A 24,082-nucleotide genomic window follows, 5' to 3' on the forward strand; every position below is an offset into this window, starting at 1 on the left:
GGTGAAGCATGATGGGGGCTGCAACATGCTGTGGGAATGTTTTTTTTTTTTTTTTTTTCTGCAGGGACACGGAAGCTGCTAATAGTTTAATAGGAAGATGGACAAATGCGTTGAAAGCAAAAAGACTTTACAGCAGTTCAATGATCCCAAACACAGCCCAGAGCTAACATGCTGTGGGTTGGATCAAAGCATAATCATGTGTTGAAATCACCAATCAAAATCCAGACCCAAATCCTATTGAGAATCTGTGTCAGGGTTTGAAAACTGCTGTTCACAGATGCCCTGAATCCAGCCTGACTGAGATTGAGCGAGTTAAGTCTCCAAATGTGCAAAGCTGGTAGGGCTAAAAATACATATCCACACATGCTTTTTAGATTCTTATTGGTAACAATGGTTAAAACCAAGTATCTGTTTTTTCAACTTCACAATTACATTATAGTTTTGTTGGTATATCATCAAAAATTTAAATATAATACTGTGAAATTTGTAGTTGTAACATGGGAAAATGAAGAAAAAGTTCAAGCAATATTTATACTTTAGCAAGCTACTAGTATGTTGTAGCTGTCTTTTTTTAACTGGAGAGTATAGAAGTGTTTTCCCAGTTAGGACTTGGTGGGTGCATGAAAATCTCACCATTATAATGTCATCTGAGCTTCGTTTTTGTTAATTACTGCTATAGCAACACAGGGAATTTGTCACTTCAATGTAAAAATATTTCATTTTTGCAAAGTGGCTTAAAGGACACATGCTGTCAAGTCTTCTGAGAATAGTAAGTGATAATACCTAAAGCCAACATGCGTTGACATGTAACTGTCAAGGACTTCAAAGACCTCAAGAATCCATGTCAGCCTTGATGGGGCGAAGGTAGAAGGAGTGTGACATATTTATTGAAGTCTGTTAATGGAAGATGTAGGGATTATACCTAAACTGAACTAGCTGTGGCGGTGCCAGATCAGAAGTTGATTGAAATATTAATTTCCTCAACGTGAGTATAAAAAGGTGTCATTTCATAACTGTTCATTTCACTCCATGAAGGAAAATGTGTTTAGATATAGATGGGCGTTACTATGTTCTTATTTTGTCAGAATAATATTTTTTGCTATCTTTAATAAATCTAGCCTTTAACTGTCTCTACTGTGTGCTGTGATGGGGTTGATATATGTGGAGGTCCGATCCTGTGTGAAGTTGAGAGCCAGAGTCTGCTTTGAATTGACGGTTCTGTATGTTCTTGCTCATCAAAACTGAAAGCAGCTTCACTAATTGTTGTCAAATGTCAGAGCAGTTTTGTAGGTCACTCTCTGTAGCTCAAGAGAAAGAAAAAGAAACTTTCTTCAAATATTTGCCAATCATTCAAATGGGAACCTTTTTTGTTGACCTGTTGTGGCAGCCTTTAGTAGCCTCAATTTTCCCTCTCACATACCCCCAACCCATCCACAAGCCGAAGTGACATGAAAGAGCTCTCCTTCACCACATCCATAGCATTGACAGTTGGATGAAATATTTATTTATGAAATCTAAAAACATGTATTCACCCTTGACACTAGATTCTGGGAAAATTGACTTCAGAAGCACCTCACCACCACCAGAGCCTGGCCCTCCAGTGAGTCAATTATGATGACTTAAAGGAATGTCTGACTCTCTTCAAGTGTCTACTTGGACTCTAATTTTTTATCTCAGACACTTTTCATCTTTGCTGGTAACACGAAAACAGTTCAGAGTGGCTCCTTCTAACCTGCACATGAAAATGAAGTCAAGAATCACATATGGGGATTTCATTTCATCATCAGGGCTGTATCCCACATTGCTTATCTTAGGATGTATTATCTTTGAATCATCATTGAAGATAAGGACCTGATATCTCCAGGTCTTATAAAGCATTACTTAAACAAGGGTTTGATGTGATAATGTTTCGCTTGGTTTCGGCTTCCATTGTGTTTTCTTTTTTTTTCTCCCATCCTCATGACCTTCAAACAGTTGTGCAGCCTTGACAAATACACTCATATTTGTGTAATTGTTTTCCATGCCAGCTGGGCAGTGCTGCATTGGTGTGCAGTCTCATTTTTACGTTAACATTTCGTGGAGCAGAAAAAAAGCATGACTTGTGAAAAGTGTAATTATGATCTGAAGCCATTTTTCACTGGTTGTCTTATAGCATAAAATCAAAGTAAAAAAGCAGAGTAGAGCCACATGTCCGAAACAAGAAATGTGAGTTCACATTGTAGGATATTGTTTTTCAGGAAAAAACAAACACAGGGTTTGGCAAAATTCTGCTATAAATTTTGTTTGTGTGTTTTTGCCTCTTCATTTTATTTGTCTTCCTCAGGAATCCTTTTGCACCACAGTCTCAAAATATAAGAAGCTTTGGTAATATTTATTCACATTGCTGCTTCAAGGAAAAGCTAATGTTAGCAAATGTTTGACTAGATGTTAAATCATGCCCACCAGTTTTGTTCTCAATGTGGAAAGGAAGCATTAGATTTTCAGGTCCGCTGACTCTGTTGTAAGTTTTGATTGGCTGCAGTGATTAACATTTTTGGATATGCTTTTGCTAATACACAACACTGTTGTGTTAGGTAACTTGTGTTGCCTTATGTTTGTTTCTTTTTGTGCTGTTCTTTTTATTGACATTTCCAATGATTTTTGACCCTGCAGATTACCCATAGTGAAAATAGACAGATGTCACAATATGTACACATATATATTTATTTATTTTATATTTATTTATTTATTTTGTTTGTTTGTTTTTTGTTTTCCCAAACATGCATTATCATGTGGACCCTAGTTTGTTCCTGCTTCGCTGCCTTTTCTGAAGAGTGCTTTTTTAATCCATGCCAGGTACTGGAAAACAACCAAGTGCAGAGTCTCCCTCTGTCTTTGGACTGCTGATTAATTACAATGTTCGGTTGATCAGGTCTAAGCTCTTTGACCTTGAGCTTCTCCTGATACGATCTCCTCTGAAATGGTTTTGTTTTAAGAGATTTCACTGTATTGTTTAAGTCCTCCATTTTGCTTCTCTGTCTCTCCAACTCCCACCTCTCGACCTGTCAATCAGTAGCATTGTATGATGTCGCCCCCATGTGCGTGGTGGTGGTATGTAAATGAGGCTCTGGACGCAGAAAAGCTGAGTCCCAAAATCTCCTATCTCTTGTATTGAGGAGCAGCAACTGCGCATGTAAACATTTCTGCAGCCCCAGAGTAGAACACGTCACAAAACATCCATGAACAAAACAAAAGTTTACTCATCATTACCTAAAAAATATTTATCTTGCACATCAAAAAAATATATACATATTATTTTGAAATTTACAAAATAGTTTTGCCTTTTGATGTAATGTGGTGAGTGGTGGGGCAGCACCCTAGTTCCGTCTATTGGCCAACCAGTAAGAAGATAGGCAGTGTATTCTACATTATGGGTGCAACAGCTTGGAAGGACTGGTCTCCTTAAATTCTGAAGATGGTGTGGAGGACCACTGAAAGGTTTTGATTCGATGACCTCAGACTACAAAAAGGGGTATATATTAGAATCAAATCAGAAATATAGGAATTAGCCTGTCCATGTAAAGCTCTGAAGCTTAAGACAAACATTTTAAAATGAAACCTAGATCTGATTGGCAGACAGTGTAGCAACTTTAAAAAAGGGGTTATATAAGTTCCTCTGTTCACTTGTTGACACCACTGATCTAAGTTTTGAGATTATCCCTTAAATAAAAAAGCTGGTTAATAATATATGTTTTAAATAATGATCCAGGGAAAATGCTTAATCAAAAATAACCCCAAAAATTCTTAAACTACATTTTTGCTAGAGTCCTAAATCACCCAGTTGCTCTTTAATGTCAGACATTGCACTGTCCAGTGCAATAATGAACCACTGCTTAATGTTTGTTAAACAGTTAATCAAAGATGACAGTTTGTGAACCTCAAGAGAATAAAAGTAGCAGTATAGCTGAACATCATTTGCAAATGATGATAAGAAACATCACTATACTGCTGACAAATCTGCCCCAAAGGAAAAACATATACTAAAAACAAGTAGATCCTAACATGGAGCCCTGAGGAACTCCATATAGCAGCGCTGTAGATTCAGACATGATCTTGTTTGCTGACACACTAAAACTCCTACCATACATGTAGGATGAAAATCATTTTAGAACAGACCCAGACATCCCAACAAGATCCTTTAGCCTGTCTATCAGAATAGTGTGATTAACTGTGTCAAAAGCTGAGGAGAAGTCTAACAACACTAGAACAGTGTACTTTCCAGAATCTGCTAAAATTATAATATCACTGGTAACTTTGAGCAGTGCTGCTTCAGTTGAATGCATTTCTCAAAAATCAGATAGGAAGCAGTATTAGATTTCTTTTTTTTCAAGGGGTTTTAGGTTGGGCAGCAACTACCCTCTCAAAAAGTTTAGTCATAAATGGAAGTTTGGAAGTTGGCCTATAATTTTGATGTATTGTCAAATCCAAATTGGGTTTTTTAAGCTTTGGTTCCACAATGGCAGTTTCAAAATGCTGGGGAACTCCCTGGTTAGAAGAGAAACATAAAAAAGGTTTACAACCCAAAGACCAATAATATCACAGACTCTAATAAAAAGTGTTGTGGGAAGAACATCTTAGGGGTTTGAAGAAGGCTTCATTTTATTCACAGGTACCACAAAACCATTGAATGTCACAGGTGTAAAAGTTGACCAGAAGTAAATAGGAGGTGTCTCATTAGCAGAACAAGATACCTTTAAGTAAATTTTGGTATTCATTTCCCTACTCTTATAAACAAAAACAAATGTGTTGCTGTCTGCTTCAGAGTGCATATTTATAGGTACACCAGCAGGAACCACAATTTGTTATTGGTCACAAATTCATATATTTTGATTTATCACTATATCTTGCTCACTAGAGCATATTCAAAGGCTGGTTGCCTTAAACTCAATGTCAATGTTTTAGTTATGTTGATAACTAGACTTTTGTGACTACATCAGAACATAGGAAACTTTTTTGTAACATGTCCTGTCCAGCAGAGTGGCACTCAGAATTGTTGTCTGAGTACCAAGAGGCCCGACAGATTTACTTGCTCAAGTGGAGCATTACAGCTTTTGCTATAAAGCTCCGCTTGTTGGGCTGCACTGTTGCCTTGCTGCAAGAAGGTTCCTGGGTTTGACTCCCGGCCGGGGGTCTTTCTGCATGTTCTCCCTATGTATGCGTAGGTTCCCTCTGGGTACTCTGCCTTCCTCCCACAGTCCAAAAACAGGTTAATTGGTCTCTGTACGTTGCCCTTAGGTGTGAATGAGTATTTGCATGGTTGTTTGTCCAGTGTGTGTCTGTGTTGCCCTGCGATGGACTGGCAACCTGTCCAGAGTGTACCCTGCCTTCTGCCCATAGATTACTGGAGATAGGCACCAGCTTCCTCGCGACCCACCATGGAAGAAGCAGTAGAAACTGACTGACTGGGTCCACTTGTTAATATATAATATAATATTTACACTACCGGTAAAAAGTTTTAGAAACTCTTTCTCATTTAATGGTTTTCTTTATTTTAATTTCTTTATTTACATTGTACATAGATTCTAACTGAAGGCATCAAAACTGAATGAACACTTATGGAATTATCTAGCAAACAAAAAAATTGTAGACGAACTTTAAATGTGAAAAACCATTCCAGGTGACCACCTCATGAAACTCATGGAGAGAATGCTCTGAGTGCAAAGCAGTAATTAAAACAAAGGGTGACTATTTTTAAGAATCTAAAATATAATAACAATGAATCTCCTCCCCACAGGGGCACACCCCCATAAGAGAGCTCCACCCCCAAAAAAGCCAATGAAGACACATCCACACAGCACAGGCAGCACACACAGCCCTCGCTCCAAGCCCCCCCACCACATCTTGCCATCCACCACACAGAGGGCTGCTAAAGCATGGCAAGGGCTCTGCGCAATGCCACCACTCGCGAGTGCAACAGAGCAGACACCACCGACCCCCATACCCAAACCGGAATCCCCATCCCCAGACCAAACCGGGATCAACTCAGTCCCCGGCAGGCGGCACACAAACAGACAACATCGAAGTCACTGAAACATCAGCCCAGGGAGAGCTTCCCCTGCATTGCCTGGCCAATCTAAATGTCGGCAAATTCCATATCCAAAAAAGTGACGCAATCCCCCAACACACTGCAACCCCTCCGCAGCACCCCCAAACCAGCTGTACTGACACCCTCCATTGACAAAAAGGCGAGTTCACAGGAAAAAAAAAAATAAAAAATGTAACATGCGCCAGCCTGGTACCTGCACCAACCACCCCAGGCAGAGCCCAACCCACCCGCCTGCCAAAAATTACCTGATCCAATAATTTAAAAGGAGTGAATAATTTAGCAGTGGATAAATAGAAATAGAAAAGATAAGAGTCCTTTCAATTAGGCAATATGACTCATTGCCCAGCATTTTATTCTTGCCCATGCACACAGGCAACACAAAAATCTGGCCTGCGTCCGGACATCTGCAGACACCCTTAATGGATCCGAGTGGACTGTAAAGATAGGGAAATTTACATTGCACAGACATTGTGGTTGAGAGACATTAGCGCGTTCTAGAAGATATGAGTTAGGCCTTAGAAGCTAATGGTATATAGAACCTCCAGTTGGTCGTGGCAGATGGCCGCTCACACTAAGCCTGGTTCTGCTGGAGGTTTCTTCCTGTTAAAATTGAATTTTCCTATCCACTGTCACAACATGCATGCTCAGAATGAGGGATTGCTGCAAAGTCAGTGCAAGCGACTGTCCACTGTCTCTCATCCAAGAGGGAGTGAATGCTGCAAGTCACTCACTCGATGCAATCTGCTGGGTTTCCTTAGATAGAAATACTTTTTAACTAATGTAAATAATACATTGAATTTGACTGCAAAGTTTGATAATTAAGATCAATTGGAATGGATGTACCTGACTTGAAATCAGTATGATTCAATTGAATTTGTAAAGTGCCTTGAGACGACATGTGTTGTGAATTGGCACTACATAAATAAGCTGAATTGAAATGACTTGAACCATTAGTCAGGGAGCAAGGGAAACAGAATAATGAACCAGTGTGAATGCAACAGAAGAATCTAGCACTAAACAAAAGAAACCAAGGAGCTTAAAAACAGAAGAAACGTGATCAATGACAGGAACCAGGTGAGTTTAATCAGTAGAATGTTGAACAGCTTTGGAGAAGTGCAAGCAGGGAGACAGAAACTAATTAACGCAGTGAACATAAATTGGCCGAACCAAAACACAAAGGAATTACAAGACTAGCAGTAACATAAGAAAAAAACCTAATTGCACAAACTCAAAACCCGAAATAAGTAAGTAGCTAAACACTAAGGAATAAACTGAAATGACAGTACCAAAACAACAACAATGACAACAGACAAAAAATATGAAAAGGCCAAATAATAAATATTGCAAACCCAAAGATGATCAGAACATTAAGACAAACACACCACTGGATCAAGACACATAACTCATTTAAAACACCAACTCCTTTTGGGTAATGACTAACTCAAGTAAACACGCATGATGCTATAATCTATCCATAAATAATGTTGGATTTTTTTCAGGGATTGTTGTCAAGTGCAGCCTGGAAGATGACCTAGAATTGGACCCGGAAGGTCCAATTCCAACTTACAACTGCCATAAACAGTCAGGCACTACAAGACGCCTGAACTGACTTCTCCTCTCACAACCTAGATGATCAAAAATGCTGAAATCAGCTGCCACCTTCCCAGCAGTGGCAGGAAGTAAAATGACTCTTCTCTGAAAGTTGGAAAGTGTTATGACACTGAGATCCTCTGCATGAAATTACCTATTGCTTTCATTAGAAGCAGAATAAACCCAACACTTCCCATTTAATCTACCAGACTTAAAACTCAACATCTTGACATTCATGAAAAGAAGTAGAGGAGAGAGGCTTTAGAGACCTCCCTGAAGGGCAGGCATAAAGAGAAGCAACCAGAGATGGTAATGTAGCTGTGTGTGTCTGCATGTGTGTGTGAGTGGTGGTGGGTGGGGGTGGAGGTACTTGAGGCAGTTGAGAACTCATTTCAGGCCCAATCCTAACCCTCTCAGTCATCTCTCCTTACAACTCAATACTAAGGACCCGTGTGTCTCTCGGTCTGACACTCTGTGTAACTCTTCATTATCCTCCAGCCAAATTCAAAAACAGCCCCCTCCCTCACCTCACAGTGGTGCGGCAGTGAGGGCCCTCTTTGTCAGCACAGAGTCAAACAAGCCTACCCCCGCCCCCCTCCCCTCCCTGCTTTCCAACATGGCTAGGATGTTTTCCTGTTAGTTTAAGTCTCATCTCAACTAATTAATATTTTTGCTTATAGCGGCTGTAGTTCCCACGAGAGGCCCCTTAATTAATCATTTATAAATCTACACAGCCTCCTAGTTTATTAGTCTCTGCCTTTGGCATTGGTTGACTGCATGGGGAAACCGCAAATGATTAGTTACAGGAATGAAAGCTTTCTCCCCTCCTGCCCTTCTCTCCCTCCCCTGTTTGCAACTGATTAGGGCCTCACGCAGAGGTTTTTCCATAGCCTTGCTCTGTACTTTAATTCATTCGGAGCACCTGACACATTATTCACTCTCCCACCTCTCTGATCCTCTGCCTATTGTTTGAAGCAGTGTTTTTTCCTCAGCTCATGCGTTGAGGCATGACAATCAGTTAAGGTTCCCTCTCAACCCAGTCCAAGCGCAAACAAAACATGGAAAAAGGGACTTGTCACGCTGGACAAGAACAACTAGGGCAGGGGGGAAGCTTGGGCTGGATTGCTACTCAGACTACAAAATTTCCAGTCTTCCTTACAAGGTCTGGTTTGTACAAAGTGACAGGAACATTCACAATAACGCTAAGGCCTGTGAGCCATGTGACACTGCTGAGGCAGTCAGGTATTTATTGGAAAAGAGGCCATATTTCAGTCAGTTTAACAGAAAAATTCATTAATTGAATCAACTGGAAGCACTTTGGGAGGTTTCCATAATGTCTTTGCACTCTCAGGGAAGAACGCCTAATGCAACAGGGCTCCTTCATCCAATTAGACCTCTGCTGGCTGGCTCACACCAGCCGCTCTATGCTCAACGTTCCACCTTATCGCTTCCTTTTTATCCTTTTTATCATCAAAGTGACTTGGCATATAGGTAAATCAAGCAAAACCCTCCTAGAGAGATGGACTAATTATGTTGTAAGAGTCACACTGTGCAGCTTTGGACAGCTTACTGCATGTCTACCAATAGTGTTGATTGAAATTTTAAAATGAGGTGGACCTAGTTGTTTTGCATTAGATTGTGTTGCTTATATCCCCAAAGGTCTTTAAATGTTCAAATGTAGCATATTTAACTAAACCTTAGTGGACACCATCAGGTTATTTGTTAATCAGCAACAGACAACACAAGCCAGAAAAAAAACATAATTTTCAAGAGTGCAGAAGTGAGACAGGAAGGTGGGTTCCATAAGCAAGGCAATTACATCCACATTCATATACATAGTGATGGCAAATGTGTGTCTTGTTTTCCATGAGTACCAATTACTTTTATTGAAATGTGTTAGATTTTCCCTTTTTAGGTGGAGATGGGATTATTACAAGTTCTTTGGAAACACAATCAAATATATCATTGTAGACAGAAAATCTTTGTCTCTCTTTGGTCTTTTTTCTTGTAGAGATACAGGTCCTTCTCAAAATATTAGCATATTGTGATAAAGTTCATTATTCTCCATAATGTCATGATGAAAATTTAACATTCATATATTTTAGATTCATTGCACACTAACTGAAATATTTCAGGTCTTTTATTGTCTTAATACGGATGATTTTGGCATTAGGCTCATGAAAACCCAAAATTCCTATCTCACAAAATTAGCATATTTCATCCGACCAATAAAAGAAAAGTGTTTTTAATACAAACAACGTCAACCTTCAAATAATCATGTACAGTTATGCACTCAATACTTGGTCGGGAATCCTTTTGCAGAAATGACTGCTTCAATGCGGCGTGGCATGGAGGCAATTAGCCTGTGGCACTGCTGAGGTCTTATGGAGGCCCAGGATACTTCGATAGCGGCCTTTAGCTCATCCAGAGTGTTGGGTCTTGAGTCTCTCAACGTTCTCTTCACAATATCCCACAGATTCTCTATGGGGTTCAGATCAGGAGAGTTGGCAGGCCAATTGAGCACAGTGATACCATGGTCAGTAAACCATTTACCAGTGGTTTTGGCACTGTGAGCAGGTGCCAGGTCGTGCTGAAAAATGAAATCTTCATCTCCATAAAGCTTTTCAGCAGATGGAAGCATGAAGTGCTCCAAAATCTCCTGATAGCTAGCTGCATTGACCCTGCCCTTGATAAAACACAGTGGACCAACACCAGCAGCTGACACGGCACCCCAGACCATCACTGACTGTGGGTACTTGACACTGGACTTCTGGCATTTTGGCATTTCCTTCTCCCCAGTCTTCCTCCAGACTCTGGCACCTTGATTTCCGAATGACATGCAGAATTTGCTTTCATCCGAAAAAAGTACTTTGGACCACTGAGCAACAGTCCAGTGCTGCTTCTCTGTAGCCCAGGTCTGGGGAATGCGGCACCTGTAGCCCATTTCCTGCACACGCCTGTGCACGGTGGCTCTGGATGTTTCTACTCCAGACTCAGTCCACTGCTTCTGCAGGTCCCCCAAGGTCTGGAATCGGCCCTTCTCCACAATCTTCCTCAGGGTCCGGTCACCTCTTCTCGTTGTGCAGCGTTTTCTGCCACACTTTTTCCTTCCCACAGACTTCCCACTGAGGTGCCTTGATACAGCACTCTGGGAACAGCCTATTCGTTCAGAAATTTCTTTCTGTGTCTTACCCTCTTGCTTGAGGGTGTCAATAGTGGCCTTCTGGACAGCAGTCAGGTCGGCAGTCTTACCCATGATTGGGGTTTTGAGTGATAAACCAGGCTGGGAGTTTTAACGGCCTCAGGAATCTTTTGCAGGTGTTTAGAGTTAACTCGTTGATTCAGATGATTAAGTTCATAGCTCGTTTAGAGACCCTTTTAATGATATGCTAATTTTGTGAGATAGGAATTTTGGGTTTTCATGAGCTGTATGCCAAAATCATCCGTATTAAGACAATAAAAGACCTGAAATATTTCAGTTAGTGTGCAATGAATCTAAAATATATGAATGTTAAATTTTCATCATGACATTATGGAAAATAATGAACTTTATCACAATATGCTAATATTTTGAGAAGGACCTGTATACTAGATTTGTTTATTTTTGTTTTTTTGCTTCTCTTCCTGTCATTATTGCATGTAGACTTATTAAATAACAGTATCTGATACTACATATTCTGATAAGACAAACAAATTAGTAAATTGCAAAAATATATATATATACAGGTCCTTCTCAAAAAATTAGCATATTGTGATAAAGTTCATTATTTTCCATAATGTCATGCAATGGAGCATAATAAACATCACTATAAATGATGACAATTCATAATTGCAACTAAATAACAACATTTTGCCATTATGGCCAACTTTGTCTTGGGAAATGCCTTGCTTATTTCAGAAATGTAATGGCAAACTTTATTCTGTACAGCCATGGAAACGGGTTTCTATAGTGTTACAGATGTTGTGTTTTGTGGCTTGGACATTTTAAGATTTTGCTTGTTTCTAAGGGAAAATTCACCAAAGAAAAAGATAGACATCTTTTCTCATAATTACAAGATCAGCTGCAATGTCCTAATTATGAGATCTGTTCTCACAATTATGAGATAAGATCTCATAGTTATGAGAAAATATGTCAATTTTGTTTTTCTGTAGGATACTGATGAAAAATGTAAGTAAATTTCAATGTAAAAGATCCAGTAATGATCTGCACAGGTGGCAACACAAACCTGTGGGCCACTGCTCAGGAGGAGGCTTTCCTGGTGCTCACTGGAAAGTCCTGGATGTTTCAAAGCTGTCTCACTGCAACTGAATGCAACATCTTGATGTTCTTGATGATCTTGAAATCTGGTCTTTCAAATAAAATAGTCTAGGTAGGGGTTTACCTTACATGACGCCATAAGGAGGAAACTGATGGCTTTGAAAGTAATCATTCTTATGATAAGAAGACTACAATTTTAAGTATATTTGCCTTTTATTTTTTAGCCTTCATTCCATTATTTAGATTTATAGAGAAATTTAAAATTGACTGTTTTACGGCTTCAGTTGTGCTTATGACTGAAATTAAGTCAGATGATTATAGTATGCCTTGGATGGGCTTTTTGGGCTCATCTGATCTTTCTACACAATAATCTAAAAACAACCTGTACTCTCACCAAAAACCACTAAACAGTACATTTACACAAACACAACATTTGTGTCATGGCCAAAACATATTGCTATAACTTGACAAATCAGAACAAGAGTCAAGGTTCAGATTTAGCAGTTTTCACTGCTATAAGATAATCCAAGTTTTCTCCTCTTGTGCCACACTTCTGCTACTTGCTACTTCTAGCAATATTCCCTTAACAATTTATTTAAACATTACAACCACTAAAGCTGTGTCCGTGATTCATTCATAACAAAATTTGCAATATTCACCAATGCCAATTGGTGACCACTCTTGTTTATATTTATTTAAACATTGTGCTGTGCAGTCTGAGTGTGGCTTTAGAGGGCTAAACAAAGTTGTTTTCCATCCACAGCCTGTAGCATGTAACATTAAAGGTTGTTAATTGTTGAAAAGTTGTGGTTTGTATTTTCCATTTTAACTGCTGGCACCAGAACAGTGAAATGAATGGTAACTATCAACAGAGGAGATTCAATTTAATCATAATGTTTTGAGCCAAGATATGTTGTATTTGTGTTTGTTTAAATACTGTACAACATCAGATATTTAGAGGGTGGGAAGCATTATTTATCTTCAGGCAGTTTATTCAATGTTTTCCAAATTCTTTCTGTTTGTTGTAGCATTTTTTAAGTAAAAACACAAGTCTGTAAGGATGAGGGGACCTGCAATTTGACCACACTCACTGCCAAGTTGTTTTCTTATCTTGCTCCTTTTGAGCTGTAAACTAATCAAACTAATCATCAAATAGAAAGGTTTCCAGCTTTGCTAGTGCAAAGTAAATATTTTATCACATTTTACACACAGCATAGATTGCTTTACCTCTATCTAAATTGCCATTGCAAATACAGATGTATGTAATGCCATAAGTAGACATTGTTGGTCTGTAGCTATCATCACAATGAACAGTGAGCCATTTTGAAATATTGCATGTAATGCACTTGTTTAAACCATTTCATCTGAGTAAACCACTCAGCCACTCCTTGCTCTGCCCTTGACCTAAAAAAAACAGCTTTTTGTTTGTAAGTATACAAGAGGCACTGGTCCTTGATCATTTTGGATTTTCATCAATTGAACTTCAATGCGTTCACTCTAAATCTAAATCTATCTCTCCTTTGTGTGTATTTTTGTGAGGACAAGCTGAACAATAAGTGGAAAAAGAGTAGGCGCAGAGCGAAAATAAAATGTTTAATTTGGATGTTTTTGTCCTTGTTACATCAGATGATTATGCACTTAACTGTTGTTTGTAGGTCCAAGGCCATGGCTTTAATAGTTAACTGAAACACATGGCAGCTGTTGTCATGGACATTGATTTGGGCGTTGTGGGAGCAGACGGCAGTAACACGCCTGTGCAATATTTTCCACTTTGGCTCCACAACACTACAAATTTTCAAATGATCATGGAGTTGAATCACTGCTTCACTTTGACACGAAGCTGACAAAAGCTTGGCTTCATGAGGTTAAAAACATTTATTGGAGTTATTTGTTGTCCACTTGAGAGCAGGTGTAGCTTTATTGTGCCCATCCCATTGAGTGATTATTGTCTGATGAGCTTGTAAACAAAATAAAAAGCAATAAAAGAAAACACAAGTATGATTGCTGAAATATTCTGACAATTGTTTAGTTTCATAAACTGTCAAAACAGACATGAATTCAGTTTGGTCTTTGTCTTTGGGTTTTTCATGAAGTCTAAGACAGAGCCATAAGGCAGGGCTTTTTTATTCGTGAATTGTTGTTTTGATTAGATTTTATTTTTGCATAAATCTGAGCACACAACTAGAGTGACTAAAAGCAACATCCTTTAGAGTGGTGCTTTCATTGTGTACTTATACCCACCTTCTCCATTATTTCTTGCTCTGTCTCCCATTGCTTCGTTGCTTTGTTGAACACCTAAATTAAAGCAGGTGAAATATTGAAATCTGTTTTATGAATGATACTGCTTGTTGCCTCTGATTTGTTCGCGCAATAATGAAACCCTTATCGTTCCTGTGAGCTATTTGGTTGTGAAATTGCTGCGCCACAAGCCTGACACATTAGAAGCCATGATGTGTTTTGAAGCAGATATAGTGTAGCATGTGCGGCTGTGTTGTCAATTTAAGACCGTCTCTGACTGATAGTAATAGACTCAGGCCCTGTTTCATGAGGCAAGTTCATCACTGTCACATGACAAGGCTAAAAGGTAATTGCCTTGATGGTTAAGTAGGTTAATGCCAGCTTTCTCATCCAATCATATGCGGCATCAACAGAGCAAAAGCAGCATGGGTAATGTGAGACAGGATGATAGCACTGACTTAAACTGAAATAGGATCTAAAGCAACATTATTCACCAGGGTAAAAGATATAGAATATAAATATTTAAGAGGTTTCAAAAAGCTGTAGAAATAATTCAAAATAATAAAGTCAGATTCATTCTGAATATGTTTCCATTAAAGGTTGATTATACAAAAACGTGTCGTATCTTTTCAGAAGATAGAAATACCTTATTCCTATGAAATTGTAAACAAGGTTCCATCTGAATGAAATGGGTTAAAATGTGTTTTTAGCTTTATTTTGTTTATTATCAGCACTTTAGCTGGTAAAAATTTGTTTTTTTGTTTACTATACGGTCATCAACGTCCATTAATATTTATTTGGATCAGTTCTCAGTACATGAAGCATAAAAAACATAGTAAGCTCACAATTTACAGTGATGTGAAAAATTATTTCCTACATACAGAATAATTCTGTTTTGTTTATTTTGTCGCACAAAATTTCAATTTCAGAAAAAGAACGTGACAAAAAGGTAAATGCAGTTTTTAAATGATGTAACAAGGTTCACTACTGTTCCATGATTTTTTTCACTCTGTAAAAAAAGAGTGTTTTGAAAAGTCTCTTAAGCCAAGATGAAACAGTGTGGAGAGAGAAAGAGGTACAGAAGAAATAATCTTCAAATGCTAAATGAAAGCAGGTTAATGGATCGCTGCAGATTATACAGAGATTAGCTGCTGTGATAATGCTTGTGATCAAACTCATTAGAGTTTTGTTCACATCTCCCACAGGTTCCATTATAGTGTGTTAGAAACAAAAGTTTTCCAAACATTTAAAGATGGTACTACCGGTAAGTAGAGCACGTAAACAACAGTAACTGTTAAAATGGGCTTTTCACTGGTTTGCTGGGGGACTGCATGCAAGAACAAAAATATAAGCGTCAAGCACGGAAGACTTTTGGAGAAACTGTCTTGCCAGATATTGTGATTCAGTCTAGATAATTTCTTGAATGTGAGGTATGATGGGTGTTTCCTGATAAAAGTTGATGCTGGGCTGCAAATGGCTTTTAACTTAATCACTCATATTGTGAATACATCTAAATACATCCAAATATAATACTCTTCTTATTAACTGATACTAATTTCTGTGTGGTACATTTGAACATTAGCATAGATTAGATGGATTGTTTTTACTAAGATGAAATAATTGAAAGGTGAAAGGTGAAAGGTGATCCATCATGGTAGATTATGCCACAGTTTTTCATACTACATGAGTTTACCCTTTTAGGCCAGTGATTCCCAAAGTTAGGGTCAGGACTTTTATCGTAGATGACCTCAACAAAATATAGTAAATTCAAAAATTATTGGTAAAAGCATTTGAAATTATGAAATGCTGTGGGCAAATTAAGAATGATCAGCAGTATTAGTAAGGTTTTTGTTTTTAAATGTGCTGCAAATATGAAACATTATAAAGGATATAGCCAGCAGCAGAAATGTTTTATTTATATTTGTATTGATATTGTTTTTATTATTTTAGATTTTTATTATTTAATAGTTTTTTATATGAAATATATTCAACATATATTTTTGATATATTTTTCATATTTGGCAACTGTCAGTCAGTCATTTTCTACCGCTTATTCCATAGTGGGTCGCGGGGGAGCTGGTGCCTATCTCCAGCAGTCTATGGGCGAGAGGCGGGATACACCCTGGACAGGTCGCCAGTTCATCGCAGGGCAACTGCCTTTTATTAAATTATGTCAGAGTGATTACAGTCTGCACTTCAAACACACAGCCCAGACAGCACTCGGAACATTTTGAAAATCGAAGAAGATGCTCTAAGCTCTTTTAATAATATTCAAAACATTTGTTTTGAAGTTCAGAGTGCAGTATATGAGCATGAGCCTCATTTTGTTAAATTTGCAGGAAGCTCTGTTTATGTTCATCTGCTTGTCGCTTAAAATGTAAATACTGGTCAAACTGTATTTCAATCTGAAAAGACTCACAAAAAAAAGGGATGGCAATCAGAAAGGTTTTAATGAGGTGAAATTACATGGTTATTTCTTTGGCGCTCGGACCTGGGAGGAAGACATGAATGCTGAGAATGACATGAGCTAAGATGATCATTTGTAAGGCTTAGATTTAGAGATGTCTTCCCCCTGATCCGACTCTGGTGGTGGATTGGTGGCCAGGAAGCGAGGAAGCCAGGAGTAGATGTGAAGAAAGAGGTGGAGGTGGGGTGGAGGAGGGATGAGCTCAGCTGACAAGCGAGGATGAACACATCTGAAGGTCCTTTAAAAGAAGGGCGTCGGAAGGTGATTGGATGGAGAATCAGACGGACAGGATGCTGATTGGAAGGCCAGGAGATGCACAGAAGAGTCACTGGAAGGTGGAGACGGTGAAGGTGAGTCTTTCATTCTGAATTTCCGTCTAAACTCCATTATACCATAATTTTGCCTGTCTTCCCAAGTACAAGAGTGTATCCTTGTTTGTAATGTTGGTTGTTCAAGAAAGCTGAGAAGTTAGTGACTTAAACAGATTAACTAGACCAATTTGAAGATCGCAAACATCCGGCTAAATGTTACCCCAATCAGAATTAGCCTCAAGGTTGCTGAAGGTAGAGGATCAGTCAAATTGTTTCCTACTGCATGTAGGTAGGTCAAAAAAACATTGTCATGTCAAAAGAACATTGTCATGTTCTTGAACATTGTCATGTTCAAGAACATGACAATGAGATGACTTGAGCTTTGTAACATGGTACATTATCCTGATGGAAGTAGCTATCTCAGAAAGAGTAGACTGTGGTCATAGAAGCAGCGTTATTGGCCAAGTTTGTGCACACACGCATGGAATTTGTCTTCAGTTTGACACGCTCCCAGCAGATAAAGAGCAAAACATGATCAACAACAGTTTTCAAAGGGGCCGCAAGGTTGCCAAGAAAAAGTGTTGTTTGTTCTGAGTTGGTAATACCCATCCTCATGGTTGTAACAAGTGTTTGTTTGAGCTACTGTTGCTTTTCTATCCTCTCGAAGCAGTTTGCCTTATCTTCTCTGACATGAACAAGACATTTTGCTCCACAGAACAGCCACTCCATCCAAATTTGATCTGTCTTTAGCTATTCTCTTTAAACCCAAAAGATGGTACTGCATGTAAATGACCTTGAATTAGCAGTTATTAAGACTTAGACCATTCCATCTGGTGCCAGCAACCATTACATGTTCAAAGTCACTTATAAAATATTTTTTTCCCCATTCTGATGCATAGCTTCAGCTTCTGCAAGTCTTCTTCACCCAGTCTAGATGCATTGAGCTACTTTATGTGACTGTTTTACTATTTTTATTAACAAGCAATTGAACAGGTGTACCTAATAAAGTGGTAGATAAGTGTTATTTAACAAATTTTACTTCTGATTTTCAGTCTGTTTCTTTTGCTTGTCTCACATTCAAGCAGCATGCAAAATATTTTAGTATTTACATTATATGGTGATATATTTTATTTAAATTAAAGCTCAGGAATCTATTCAAATATCCATGGCAATTAATATGCAGTACGAATAGTCTTGCACATTTATTGCTAAAGAAATGAAAGAAGAAGAGAGATGTCTGAGTGTGGGGATGAGTCAGTCCTCAGGGCTGACGGTTACGGAGAAACTTTCAAAGCTCTGGATTTGTGACATGATGTCCAGTCTGGTGGTCCTAATCTGCTCTAATAGAATCCTGATTTCTTTCACTTAGAGATGAGAGTCTCTGTGATAGTCAGCAGAGCTCAGGCATCATCCAGAGTTTTGGCACTCGTGACGAGACAGATAGATACCCAGAAGGAAATATCCAGGTGAACACAAAAGCTTAGTGTGTTCCTTTGAAACTTTTGCACGGTGACTATTGAAGCTTTAAAACAACTTTCATATTTATTTATTTTTTTTGTTCTGAGAGATTAGGAGAAAAAAAAAAAAGTTTGAACACTGATAGAGCTCAAAACTATGAGTGCTGAAAGAAAAATGTGATTTTTTTCCTGGGACATCACAATAAATGCTTGGTTTTAATTGTATGCCTCTTGAATGCATTTTTAGGTTCTGAATTACTGGCTATGAATTGCTGATACCACCATAATATTCATAAACATGTATTACTCTTACAAACAAAAATCATTCGCAGATTCACATATTCACTAATTGCATTTCTCAACAGCAACATCAACGGCAACCTGGATGAGCCGTTCCTCTGGTGACTCATAAAGTTCAATGAAGTTTATTGGGATTTTATGGACTAACCCCTGAAGAAAGTAGTGCATAATGAGGAGTGAATGGCTGGAAAATGATACATGTTTTTCAAATTGTTTGACAAAAAAAAAACTGAATTGTGTCTTGTATTTGTTTTCACCGCATTTACTGTGTTAACCCTGAATTTCAATAGTAAAAGCGCAACTGGTTACATTTATAAGTCACCTAATTAATAGATAAAGTCCAAATGTGTTAGTAATGGAGTTCAGGTTTGATCAGATTTAGAACTGGAGAAGAAGAACAAGGAATCAGGATTAAAACAAAAATTTGTGAATTTCACTCAGCAGCAAATGTGAATATATTAATCAGACACAAACTTCAGCATCATTAGCCAGCTCCGGTGTACCCCTATAACTTCCCACAGAGCTTACACTATACTTAGCATGAAAAAGGGGATTAGAAGACTTCTTTAGGGAACAATAATTATTTTTTTATTTTAAGATTTTTTTTTTGCAGCAGCACTAGTGTATGGGAAGAAACTTGTGCTATCAGAAACTGAATTTGAATTGCTCAGACTGAATCTGTATTTGCGTAATTTGAAATTAAATGCATTGGTTTGAAAACAAATTTCACTAAACTGAAATTGAATTTGATATTGAATTTGTTTGCTTTGAAACTGAATTTAATGGTTTGAAACTGAATTTATTTGCTTTTAAAATGTATTTTGTTGTATTAAAAATTCAGTTTGACTACTTTGACTTTCAGGTCTGAAATTCAATTTCGGTTTCAAAATTCGGTTTTTGTGTCACACATCCAGGTCCTTGAAGAAAGCCACAGATTAATCAAAGACAGGTCCATCGATTTATGTTTCACATCAGGTTAAACTTCCTTTACGGCATTTTGAACCGGACCAGTGCAGCTACATGACCTTGGCGAATGTCAATCACCAGGTCAAATGAGCATCTATAGGAAGCATCAGGTAAATAAATGATGGTCAAACAGTAACACTTATGCTACCTGTAGCTATTAGCTAAACAGGCCAGATTAGCATAGTGTGCCGCCGGTATTACATCGGTCTGCGTTTCCCTGCCCTTACATCAGCATAACCTCTGTTGCCTAGCAACCGTGTTAGCGTGAAGCACAGAGCTGTATATAATCTGTCTATAATAAATAAACCAAGCCTTAATATTAGATATCATCTGACTGAATTCTATCTGTTTAACTTTCACTCGTTGAGGAAACCCGGCATGAGTTTGAAACCAATGTGCCAGGAGTCAGCTGTTCTCTTGGGGTTTTGAACCACCCGGTCAGCTGACAGCTGGCGATGTGAGCCGGTTGCTAGAGGAGCGGACATCTCCGAACACGTCAGCGAATTTGTCCAATTAAGCGATATCTTGATAAAACGATCAGGTATTTCAGGTTTGCACAACTATATTCTCATCTAAAAACATAAGTTCATTTTGTTTCACAGAATGCGCAATATATCCAATTTTATGCACAGCTTTTCTCTCTCCTCCGGCCTTTGCTACTTTCCTTTAAACAATCTACTTCGACCCGCAATGAATCATTGTATAGGGTGGGCCACAGAGGATACATCAAACCCATCTTTCAAATCTGGGGAAAAGAAGAACGCATTTGTCGGCTGCATTTGAAGGAGCCTCCGAAGTTTGATAGCCTTTGCCGCCTCACCATGAAGTAATCGGCCTACAAATGCGAGCTTCAAAGGATGCAGTCCCTGAATTTGGACACAGCAATAGTGAATGACATCTGTGAATCAGTATATCTGTGTATGATTAATCTGTGCCTTCAAGTTCCCAGATGTGTGACACAAAAAACTCAATTTTGGAACTGAAATTGAATTATAGAAATGAAAGTTAAAGTAGTCAAACTGAATTTTCAATACAAAGCAAAGCAAATTTTAAAAGCAAAAAAATTCAGTTTCAAAGTAAAAAAAATCTGTTTCAAACTATCAAATTCAGTTTCAGTTTAGTGAAATTTATTTTAAACCAAAGCATTTATTTTTTCAAATTATGCAAATACAGATTCAGTCTGCACAATTCAAATTCAGTTTCTGATGGCACAAGTTTCTTCCCATCGTAGTGGCCCTTGTTATTTAAAAGTAGGCAGACAGGAAGTGGGGAGGAGTCTCACACTTTTTTAAGGATTGCTTTGCTTTTATTGCCAATATCAAATGTTATAATTTGGTTAAGATTTTTGCCCTCTTTAAAAAATATATATATAAATTTGAATAAAGATGAAAATGTATTCTGCTTTTGCCCAAAAAGTGAATTAGAATTTAATTTTCTTCTCAAATGAAATGGAGACACTGTTGTTGGGTTGTGGAACACCCACAAAGGACCAAACATCACTTTGTCTCAGATATTTTTTTTACCTCCTTCACAACATAGCACCAGGATGTGAGATGAATCAATATCTGAGACGGCTACTAAATTATGCATTAAAAAGGGATGGTGAGCAATTTTACGCTGAGAGCTTTTCACGTGTAGAACAGGGGCCCTTTCGTATGAGCTTTAATGCTTTTGTGGTGTCATCGTGAACCATTACACGGAAATCAGACCAATTTGATAATGGCCTTCTATTAATGACCTTGGATGAAAGAATCACAGATAATCTACATCTAAACTAATGTGTTTTGTCCTTGTGGGGGACAAAGAATTTGGTTTAGGTAACTGGCACCTCCCCAAATGGAGCCACCCTCTCATTGATGATGTTCACACACAAGCGTGTGTAGAGCGCATACATGAACCCAATGCAATGTCATGGAGGGAGAGGGGGCAGAAAATCACCCAGTGACACCAGAAGAACAGGAGGAGCATGGTAACCTTGTAAAAGACAATATCTGGGACCAAATTTAATGAAATAGGTAATAAAATTAATCAGCATACAGTCCATGTAATGAGAAACAGGCATGTCCCAATCCTAATACTGTTTACCCACCTGGCTAAAGTATAACACTGATTTGGCACCTATGTTCAGATTGAACTGGAAAATGACTTGCTAATCTGTTTAGGTATTTGGAGTAATTGGGTCTGGTGCCAGTGAGGGGGATTTCCTTGACTGCTGAAAGTCTCTGTTAGTAGTCCATTCCCAGCTCCTTGGGATAATTATTCTGACAGAGCTGTGGCCACAGGGCCTGTGAGCAGGGCTGCTTTTTAAACTGTAAATTATGAAGGATTAGCATTTATGAATTTTAAATCAGGACTGTGGTAGGAGACACTAAAGCTGCTTAGTGATTGCAAACGGTAGCGTCTAAGCAGGCAGCTCTACACCCCGTTACTTTCCGAGCCGTTCACTGTGTGGCTGTTTGTTCAAATGTGGCTCTGCATAAACACAAAATGCTGAGACCGGACTCCCACTATTCGCTCAAAGCGAATAAGGATCTGACATCTTAACATTCTCCTGTCCCAGTCAGTGCTGTTAGAGTGTGGGTGTGGGTGTGTGTGGGCTGGATTTGAGTATCAAGGAAAGCGTGGACGTGTTTGCCGACTCATCCGGGGTTGAGTTTCCCCTGTCACTTCTTCTCAAACTGGGGTTCTGCTCCTCACAACTGCATGTCACACGATGCAGAATATCCGATGGGTGATTATGTTAATATGGGATTTGATCCATGTTAAATTATGCATAATGGATGGATGTGCTGCAGAGTCATCAATTAGACCAAAATCAGCTCTAAAAACTGTAACACAGCATTATACTCTTAATTCTTCAGCTTTTCTCCCTGTTTTCAGAACGGCTATAAATGACAGCTTCAGGTCTCATACACACAGCGTGTTTGCTATTCCAGTTTAGCTGTTTGTGTCTCTGTGTCCAGTCTGCCTGTTGCAGTGTTGACCTTGCTTTGTTTCAGATTTACAGTCATCATGCTCCTCTGTTCAGGTGTGAGTCCATGACTGCCATGTAGTGATATTCAGCAGACACCACCAGAGGCCTCATATCACACCTCCAGGAGCTGTCTGCAACAGGGTCAGTGAGCCATGACCTCAAGCCTGCAGTGTTAACTGGTTTAGCCAGGTGGCAATAGTGGAAGGGGGGGGCTCAAGGGTTGAACATTAAAATCCCCCATGGGCTGATGAACACTCAGACTTTCTCCTGGCCAGCTTTTCATATTCAGAAAAAGGTCTAACACATCCTGATAGCTTCACATTTACAACCTGACATATTTATTGTTTGATGGACTAATTATTTTTCAGTTGTGATACATTTATACCTAATGAATACCTGAATAAGTTTGAGCACTAGGACTCTATACCTCTAGAGCTCTATACCTGCCCTTACATTTAGATAAAAATAGATTCATATTCTTTTTTTTTTTAAATCTGCATGTGGACAATCATATGTACTGCTTCTATGCAGACATGTTTAAAGGCATAAAAATGTAAAATGTATCTTTGGATTCCAGAAATCCTAGAGAGTATGGGCACATTCCCTCCATTATTTTATCTCAGATGTTATCCAGTATATACAGTATTACATTCTAACCACAAATCTCTGTTTAATTTAATTCAGATTTATGTGTTAGAGCAACACAAACCTAAACAAAAATGTGAAGCGGAGGTGGTTCATGATGAATTTCACAAGAATTTTTATCCTGTCGCTATGATTCTGTAATTTATAGAACCAACATTTGCTGCAAATACAGCTTTTTATTATTTGCACAACAGCTCAAGCTAAGTCAGATGACTGGAGAACTTCTGTAAGCATCTATTTTAAAGTCTTGTCAAAGATGCTCCATTGGAGTACCAGGCCACTCTTACGTGTGAATATGGTTTGCTGTTAACGCCTCCATTGTTACTCTGGGTGTATCTCTTGGGGTTTTATTCTTTAATAGTGAACTTTTGCCCCATTTCCCTTTTATCAAATGACGAGTTTCCCTATCCCTGCTGAAAAAAAAAATCTCACAAAATGATGCCACCACGTTGTGTCATGGTGTGGGATGTGTTCAGGGTGATGTTCATTGTTTGTATTTTGTCACTCATAATATTTTGCATGTAGGTCAAAAGGTGTAATATTGGTGCAGAGCTACTCAAGAAGTAGCCCATTAAGATTCACAATGCACAGAAGAATCCAACACAATTTGCATTCCTTGTGTCAAGCCACTCCTGAACCAGAAACAATGTCAGAGGCATGATACCTGGGCTAAGGAGAAAGACAACTGGACAGTGGCTCAGCAGTGCATAATTCTCAAAATCCATGTTGCTTGAAGTTCAGTGTTAAGTTTCCACAGTCAGTGCCATGTTATCGGCTGATGTTGGTCCGCT

This window comes from Girardinichthys multiradiatus, chromosome 4, assembly GCF_021462225.1.
Source record: "Girardinichthys multiradiatus isolate DD_20200921_A chromosome 4, DD_fGirMul_XY1, whole genome shotgun sequence".
Taxonomy (NCBI): Eukaryota; Metazoa; Chordata; class Actinopteri; order Cyprinodontiformes; family Goodeidae; genus Girardinichthys; species Girardinichthys multiradiatus.